The following is an 8,733-nucleotide window of genomic DNA, read 5'->3' on the forward strand; positions in this document are numbered from 1 at the left end:
ATAAGAGAAGGCAATTATTAAAGGTAAGCAAGCAAAACGAGACCACACATTGTCAACTAGTCGCATGATAGAATATGTTAAAGCTGACATGAAGGCAAACGTCATAATACAATAGGTAAGCATACACTGCTATGTAATGAGATGGAAAGCAAAGTTATAACTGTAACACCCCCGAACCGTTTTAGACATCGGTCAGTCAGCCGGGCAACAATCAAACAAGAACATGCCCGAACGACCTTCCTCTGCCAAGTCCGAAAGTGTTACGACGGGTTGAGAATAGACTTTCCAAGTCACAAACATAATTCTGTAACCCATAATATCCATTCAAAACTCGTTTCCTCTAATCTTCGGCCTAAGGCTTTGCAACCCGTACCAAATCATAGAGTTGTGTTAGCTTGGACTAACCTAATATCAGATTCAACGCGTCACGAATATAAAACATACTTTATTCCATATATATAATATATGAAGTTCACAAGCCCAAAATATTATACATATGGTCCATGGACGCAGTCGAAAGTAAAACATACATTTATATATCTTGAAAACGAGTCTTTAGCAAAAGATGTCCAATCTACACCAGCTCCTACAGTTCCGCGAGCGCTATGGTCCTTTCTACTGGTCACCTGCAAAAGGATGTGAGGAGTGAGTGAACTAGTTTCACTCAGTGAGCCAGGGTTCCCGATCTAGCATATACAACTACCCGTCATTCTAAACCCAACCCCAAACACAAGCAAGACGGGTAGTTCAACAATCAATATTCAAATATTAAATCCTAAATGATTAAGCAGTAAACAATTAAACCATAATAAATCCAAACACTTTTTATGAGTGTCATCACATCAATCAACCATATATATACTCCTACGGCCCAACAAAATCATTCTTCCTCCACATAAGTGACACCGACAATCCCTTCACTATTACACCACACAGGCGTAGGCACTCGGGAATCGCCCGGTCACGGTCCTCAATCGGAATCGCCGTGCCCCGGTCCTCTATCGGACTCGCCGGGGGCTGCCACATCCACGTGTGACACTCGGCCTTGGTGATCAAGCCAAGTTAAACCGAGCCCACCACTTTCTGGACCACGACCGGCTTAGTGGTACCATTTGAGGAAGCGATGACCTGCAAGAACTACTAGAACCACCACGAGGTTCTCACACAACAGTACCAACACGAGGTACACAACATAACAACATATAATAATCACACAATCACAATAACCCGGGTGCTTAGACTAGTCTTGCTATCCACTTAGCCCAGACATCGTCTCAAGCCTCTGATCCACAAACTGACACCTAGACCGGACCGGCTTTCCTAGCTCAGAAGCCGTCTCCGATGTCAGGAACCTGCATTAAAAATTCGTTAACAAACAATTAACCGTGACTCACAGTGATTAAGCGATGTGGCTCGACTCTTTGATTCCGGATGTTGACCAAACCTTTTTTCTCCCCTTCAAATCTTCGTCTTGGTACAGTGATGCTAAATCCCAAAATCCAACGTCGATGTCTTGAATGGACTGGTCTGGACTGATCAGAACTCGGAAAGAACCTTCTTTCACTTCTGGACAGTCTTTCGGAACTTCCCGGCAGTTTATCGGTCTTTGGAAATGTCTATACGTATAAAGCACATCACTTCTTTTTTTCTCTCTCTCTCTCTCTAGCCACGTTTTGCTTTGGTTTCTATGGAATGAGATGAGTAAAAATGGTGAAGGGTGGCTGGGTATATATAGAAGTTGCCGGCCAATAAGAACATGCCACCCGATCACATGTGTGTCGTCTAACATGCTTCCGGTCGCATGCGTGGCAACACATGAGCGTCCACATGCCCTGTTGCATGCCTCCTGGCCATGCCATAAGACACCTCCACATCCACTTTCCCTTCAGCATGTCTGGAGTTCATGCATCGCGACACACGGGCCTCTGCATGTCGGTTCGCATGCGCAGATCGCAGGTACTGCGACACCTCGTGCTTCTGTGTGTCGAGCTGCATGAAACTGCTTCATGCACGTCTACAACTCCTTCTTGTGTTGACACTCAGCAGGTTTAATGGTTGAGACCACGTCCTGAACTCTTAGATCAAGCCACCTCGAGCTTCTCAGTCGATTTGCGCGATTTTGGCCCTTCTGGTGAATTTCCGTCCCGCGATCAATCCCAAATATTTTTCCGCTCCCGTTCTGATGAGCTAAATATGTTTAATAGACTCCAGACTAACCTTAATCTTGAGGAAACAAATTTCCCGAGCCTTCGGTTTCCCCGAAAAATTTCCATAAAACCGAAATTAGGTTTTTTTTTTTTTTTTTTTAAGACGGGGTATTACAATAACAAACACAGCTAGATGATTTAAGTCACAAATAAAGGAAACATAAGAGAGGAAAAACATATATCATAGACTCCGATTGTCAAATCTCTACTATAACACAAAATATTTTTTTTATTTTGATTTAAGCTGAGCATATCCTGTTTTGGAAACTATCATTGCCCCACTATACTATTTTTATAATGGTATAATCTTTTGTTGTAAGTGCGATTAACCATACAAGCAATCTCTGAAGTTACAAAGCACAGTTGGATGCAATTATAGGAAGACGCATGTTTTACACATTATGAAGAGTAATGTAAGGCAGTCTTTCATAACGAGGTCAAGTGACAACACCAGCAACAGCATAACATCGTCGGTATTGGTATGGGGTTTGCACAAAAATAGAATCGTAAAGGAGCAGGGGGGTTGATGGTGCGGCAACAACGATGGTCTTTCGCAAATGGGTACTATGTAACTTAAGCTTTAGTTCTCTTCATGAATATACATAGCACGAAGTTGTAACACGAAAAGTACATATACATCATAATGCGGCCATGTACATGAACGTGTGATACAATGAAGGCAGTAGAGCAAAGCTGCAAAAAAAAAGGACTACACCATATAAATAATAGTATAGAACGGCACCTTATCATATGGAAGGAAAGGAAAAATCTACAATGCCAGTTGCCTTCATCGTGGCTCCTAGTAGTTGCAGCCTGAAAGATATATAAAGTATGTAGTCATTGCACACATCATCATAGACGAGTCTTGACCTAGTTCGAACGTGGAATGGAGTTACATAATTCACATACACAATTAGTAAAGAACAAAACACATGTACATGAATGCAATAAAGGATTCCATACTATAAGACATGCTAAGTAATATAATACCGACATGTACTAGTACTGAAGCGAGGAGAATACCAGACTAATAGTACAAATTCTGTAGCAATATAAATGAATAAAACAAAGTGTTAAGGTTTACTAACGGTGATGGAGTCCAATCATAACATAGTGAACTTTGTTCAACTGCATAGCTCCATGCATGCTTCCACAATCATAGCATGGAACTATACTACAAACAAAACCATATAGTATAACATGAGCAAGCAAACGAAACTCACTCAAAGCTCCTATGTTGGGTAGATTCGACAAAGATCAAATATATATAGGTACAACTACTTGTATACTATTTTACTTTAACAAAATAGCATAATTTGATCAATTCTTGCTATGTGAGCTATTTCTACTAAACATGGTGACTATATTATCAAAGTCGCTATCAAAGTCGCTCAGATAGTATAGTCATATTACAACATACATAACTTGCTTCCACAAACACGAACCCAGAAAATCATGTGGGGGGGGAAACTAACGAAAACAACACAGAAACAACCATGGAGAGGGCCATGATGAAGGAGGCAAATACTAAAATCCTAACTGAGCTTGTAAACTTAAAATAGTCTTGCAAATTTTCTTTATTGGTCGACCGTCGATATACCTGTAAATCTGGATCTGCAAACAATAAACGGTGTTAGTGGTGCTAATGCACAGCGAGATGGGTTCAAAACAGAGGATAAGGCCGACTATGTTCATTAATCAAACTGTATTTACTTGGGTTTGGTAGGAGATCACTCCGCCTTGCAAATTTTGCCGCGAATTTGAACAGTTCTCCGTAAACCTAACGTCGATTATCAATTTCTGCCAGTAACACGAACCCAAAGATGAAGCTTTAAGATTTCTTCCTTCGCCAACTCCGCCTCACAATCGATTTCAGCTAATCGGTTTCTTCCAATGATCTCTCCAAATGGCGTTCGTCAACGAATGGAAACAAAAAAAAAGTGGTACTGACTTTTCAGTTTTTAGGGTAAAGATAAAAAAAAAATACAATTCTCCTTTCACGCGCATGTAAGTCTATTTTCGAAACTTTGGATAACATTATATAACATATCATAACCATCATCTTATTATGTGTATGGACTTAATATTTTTTGGCATATGTATATGGCCTCTAATTTCCCTTGAACATATGATATTTATTGATATTAATAAATAATTGACGTTTTTGCTAATAACTTTATGAACACGTAAACAATATGTTGGATGAATATCTATATTATTAAAATTAAAATACAAATTATTGGCAAACATGGATAGCAGTATAAATGAAAATTTTTAAAACATGGATTTGAATATAAAAAAAACATAGTGTCATTCTAGTAATTTCATTAATGTAATTACATTAATCGTATTTTCATATTTCATTCAGTTTATCAATTTCATTAATTATATTTACATTAACAATACGTCACATCTTTAATTATATTACCTTAATAATAATAGTTCAGATTTTTATTTATTAGTTTTCAACATTAACTTTGTGTCAATTATACAATAAAAATGTAAAATAACTGGATTTTGCATATGGTTAAACGTTCAGTTTTGTATGTTTTACTAAAACTTTTTTTTTTAGTTTCAATCGGTGGAAATTTACGTAACGAAAAACATAATTCAAAGACATGTTTTGTGAATAAAATAATAACTTAAATCAGAATAATAAAAATGTATTACTTTTATTGTCACTTATTTTTTCACTCCATATAATTATTTTACTAAATTAAAAAGTCTTTCTATTTCACTTAATGTAGCCAAACACATAGAAAAAGTCTTATTTATTATTTTATAAAATCAGTTAGGCACGGACATTAGCTATCCATTTAGGTACAGATTATTTTTTTCGGGTATCGTTTTTTTTAATTAGGCTCCGTTTGAATATTATAAATTTATGTGTGGGCTTTGAGTTGAGTCATTCTAGATCTGGATGAGTTCGGTTATGATGTATAGGAACCTGAAAATATCTAAATAACAAATATCTGAAACGGGTTCATATATCTGTACCAAATATAACCATATTACACGATTCGGTCCAGGTCTTTTGAATATAATTTGTTATATTACGACACATCTAAAATATATAACACTAATTATGAAAAACAAATATCAATATATAAAAATGTAAGAACTAATGTCCGCGCGGATGCGCGGATCAATCTCTAGTGGTTATTTTAGTGGTATTACAGATTAATTAGTTTTTTTGTGCCCCCGATCAGATGTTTGATTCATATGCGGATTATTCATATCAAAAAGTAAATAGGGGCTATCTCTCCTCTCTAGAGAGAGGGGAGTTCTCTCTTCTTGTCCCTCTTATCAGACTCATATTCTTCAGAGGGAAGATGAGATTTGCCCTGTTTTTTTATGTAAAATGACTGAAAGTCGAAAGATTGAATTTTTGCTTCGCTTTGACGATTTTTCTTTTCCTGTTGAGGAATTAGTTTCGCTTTCGGCGATTTGTTGAGTATCTTCAAAACAAATAAGGGCTTGTTCTTCAAGTTATATATTTCCCTAATTTGTTTTGAATTCAAATAAAGTTAATCTCCTCTCTTTCACAGTAATTTAAAATTTCTTTTGTTTTGTTTTGTTTTCTGATGAGTTTCTCTTTCTTCATGGATATTCACTTAATCCTTTCTAATGAGAGTCAATTTCTACTCTCCTTTGTGAAGCCAATGATAGGTTTTTAGTAGAGTATCTTTGAGGAAAGGAAGTTGTGGTATTGGATTTGATCTTGGCTGATTATTATGGAGATTTAGATGAGTCGGCATCTTCCTGAAGATGGTCTGACAAAAATCTATCGTAGGTCATCCAAGCTTTCCCTGGATAGTCTGAGGTTTTCAAGCACAAGAAAAGGATTGAGTGAAAGATGGAGTTCATGGAGTACAAACCAAGGATGAAGCAGTACGGTGGTGGAGAAGATGAAGCTTCAAACAATGGTGTTCCCAAAACTTTTGATACGGCGGAGCTCGTGTCAGTGGAGATTGAAGCGACGATCCATCCACATTTTCCCCATGATTTCCACATTGAAGGATTAAGCAAACACTTCATATACATGTGTTAGGTTTTACGTTGTTGTTATCTTTTAGCTTGGGATTCGATTTGGCCTTGTAAAATAATATTGGGCTACGTTCAATCCCTTTGTACATAAAATGGCTTACAAAGCCTTCTAATGAAACCAGAAGGTTGACAAAAAAAAAATTATATCAATAGTATCACTCGAAAAAAATCTATGGTATATGTAAATTTACAATACTTTTTATCTATCTTGAATTTATATACTAATTTGGTTTTTAAAAATGATAATTTTCAAAAGTAACCATATGATACCAATTATTTTATAGACAATATAACAATTTCAACATATTAGATCCTCTACAACATGATATTTGCAAATATTTGGTCATATATTATGTGAAAACAATAATATTAATAGATTCTCCTTGTTTATATTATTATAAATTTGCTTATATAATTTTATATTATGTATTTCACTAAATTTTATTTTTCTATTTGTTTATATTTTACTGTTTCTTTTACCTTTTCTTAAAAAAAAATTGTTTTGATTATGTATTATTTTTTAAAATTTTATTTTCTATCAAAATTTTTAAGTTTATATAAGTTTGAAATTGGTGACGAAAAAGAAAAAATTCAATTAGATTTGATCATTTTTCGTTGGTTTGAATTTTATGAAATTGAAACATCAATAACGAAAATAGATTTTCCTCATTTTTAATGACATATTTACTTTTTCTCTATGCTATTTTTTTGTAGACTAAATTTTCACCAAGTTAAAGTTATATTATTGTTTTTGGTAAATGTTTATTGTATTATTTCAATATTTTCTATTCTACAAATTGAATTATTAAAAATCTATTAATGTATTAAATTTTGGTAGTGTTTTTCTATCATTGTTTGTGAATTACTCCAAGTTTGAACTTCATGACTAATATCTAGATGAAAATATATAGTATTTAGCTTATATATCTGGACTCAAATGTTAAATGTGAAAATTGTATTTTAAATTTTCAAAATGACATTTACATGCATTTTAAACTTTGGATTTTTTTTTTCACTAGCACTTTTAATCATTAAACGAACAACTTTAACATATCAAATCTTTAACTATATTTTCCGCCAAAATAGAGTACATGGCATGGTGATGTAGCAAAAATGATGACGAACAACTTTAACATATGAAATCTTCAACTATATTTAGTTTATTAGTAACTCAATTTTTTTTTTTAAGATGACGTCAAATTTATATTTTTAATTATGTAAATAATGATAGACGTCAATTTTTTTTTTAATTTATAAGCATGACAAATTATGTTTTGTTAAAACTAAAATTTTCAAAAAAGGAAAAAAAAAAGAAATCTTTTGGCTAATTTCTTTTCTTAAACTTCTAACTTTATAAATATATTTTCAAATATTCTTATTTTTGTTTAACATTTTAATTGTAAAAGATTATAAATACTAATCTTCCCCCTTTTCCTCATTTTATATTTGCTCTCTTCCCCTTTGTCTCTCCCTTGGTCTCTTTGCTCGATGATTCTGGGTTTACTGACTTTTACCGGCAATTCGTGTTGAGTTTGTCAGTAACTCTTACCAGCATCTTCTAGAACAGCGGCGAGACTCTTACGGAAAAAGAGGGGAGAAGGTCGGTTTTTAGAGCTAGAGGTGACCTATATCTGATTTCCCTTCTACAGATCTTTGGCGACTCTCCACAATGGATCTTCCTTCCTGCGAGGAGGCGAGGCTATCGGAAGAGAGGTTTCAACGGCAAGTGAAACGCGGTTCGTTTCCCGGTCCTCGGGGACAACATGTATCAAGGTTGCAACGAAGGAATGGTCACCTGGAGGAACTTACTTACAATGGTACGTGGCAGCGTCGGCGGCAATGTTTTCTCTAACCGGTGGTATGAGATACGCATCTCCGGAAGCTTGGATATACTGTACTGACCAATGTCTGCTATTGAGGTTCGTCTTTTCATTCTAGATAAGTTTGTCCATTTTTTGGCTGAGGATCATGACGGGGAAAACTGATGGTATGAATTTGAATCTGGGAATGCGCCTATGGTGCAGATGCTGTAGGGTCAAGTTTTTCATGCCCATCATATGTTGGATCCAACAGCTTCGTATATTATGGAACCTCAATTTTAGACTTGTCCCATTGTGTTAGTAAGCGTTTCTGTATCATAAGGTCTAATTAGGAGGTTGAAGAGGCGATGATTGTGGGATTTTTTCGTTCTTATTGGGTTTTAATGTACAAGGGAAATATTGATTAGGTAGCGTTGAGTCTTTGAAACTGACTCAGGGTGATACTAGATCATCTTTTTGTACTAGTGGTTTAATGTATGTTGAGGTTCAATCTTTTGTACCCAAACTTGGGTGTATATAAAGGTGTTGATTAGCCAAAAAAGTCCATAAAATGGAGTCTCCCCAATTGAACAACCCATTATTTCAATAGTGGGGTTTTATTAAAACTAGAAAGATAACTGAGGATTATTTCAAAACATTTGAAGCTTGCGGTGTTATTT

At 35.2% G+C, this 8,733-nt stretch overlaps 1 long non-coding RNA gene across 3 annotated transcripts; it reads right to left on the minus strand.

The window, feature by feature from the left end:
- Positions 1 to 2,401: 2,401 nt before the first annotated feature.
- Positions 2,402 to 4,516, minus strand: LOC106391349. Of its 3 annotated transcripts, XR_001278525.3 has the most exons (4): positions 3,921 to 4,236; positions 3,296 to 3,821; positions 2,981 to 3,020; positions 2,402 to 2,900 (listed from the first exon to the last, which is right to left on the minus strand). It is a non-coding gene; the product is annotated as an uncharacterized LOC106391349 (long non-coding RNA). The 3 variants fall into 3 exon arrangements; XR_007319494.1 differs by having other exon boundaries at positions 2,402 to 3,020; positions 3,808 to 3,821; positions 3,921 to 4,516; XR_001278523.3 differs by having other exon boundaries at positions 2,402 to 3,020; positions 3,921 to 4,235.
- Between the last annotated feature and the right edge of the window lie 4,217 nt (positions 4,517 to 8,733).

Source organism: Brassica napus, chromosome C2 (genome assembly GCF_020379485.1).
Source record: "Brassica napus cultivar Da-Ae chromosome C2, Da-Ae, whole genome shotgun sequence".
Taxonomy (NCBI): domain Eukaryota; kingdom Viridiplantae; phylum Streptophyta; class Magnoliopsida; order Brassicales; family Brassicaceae; genus Brassica; species Brassica napus.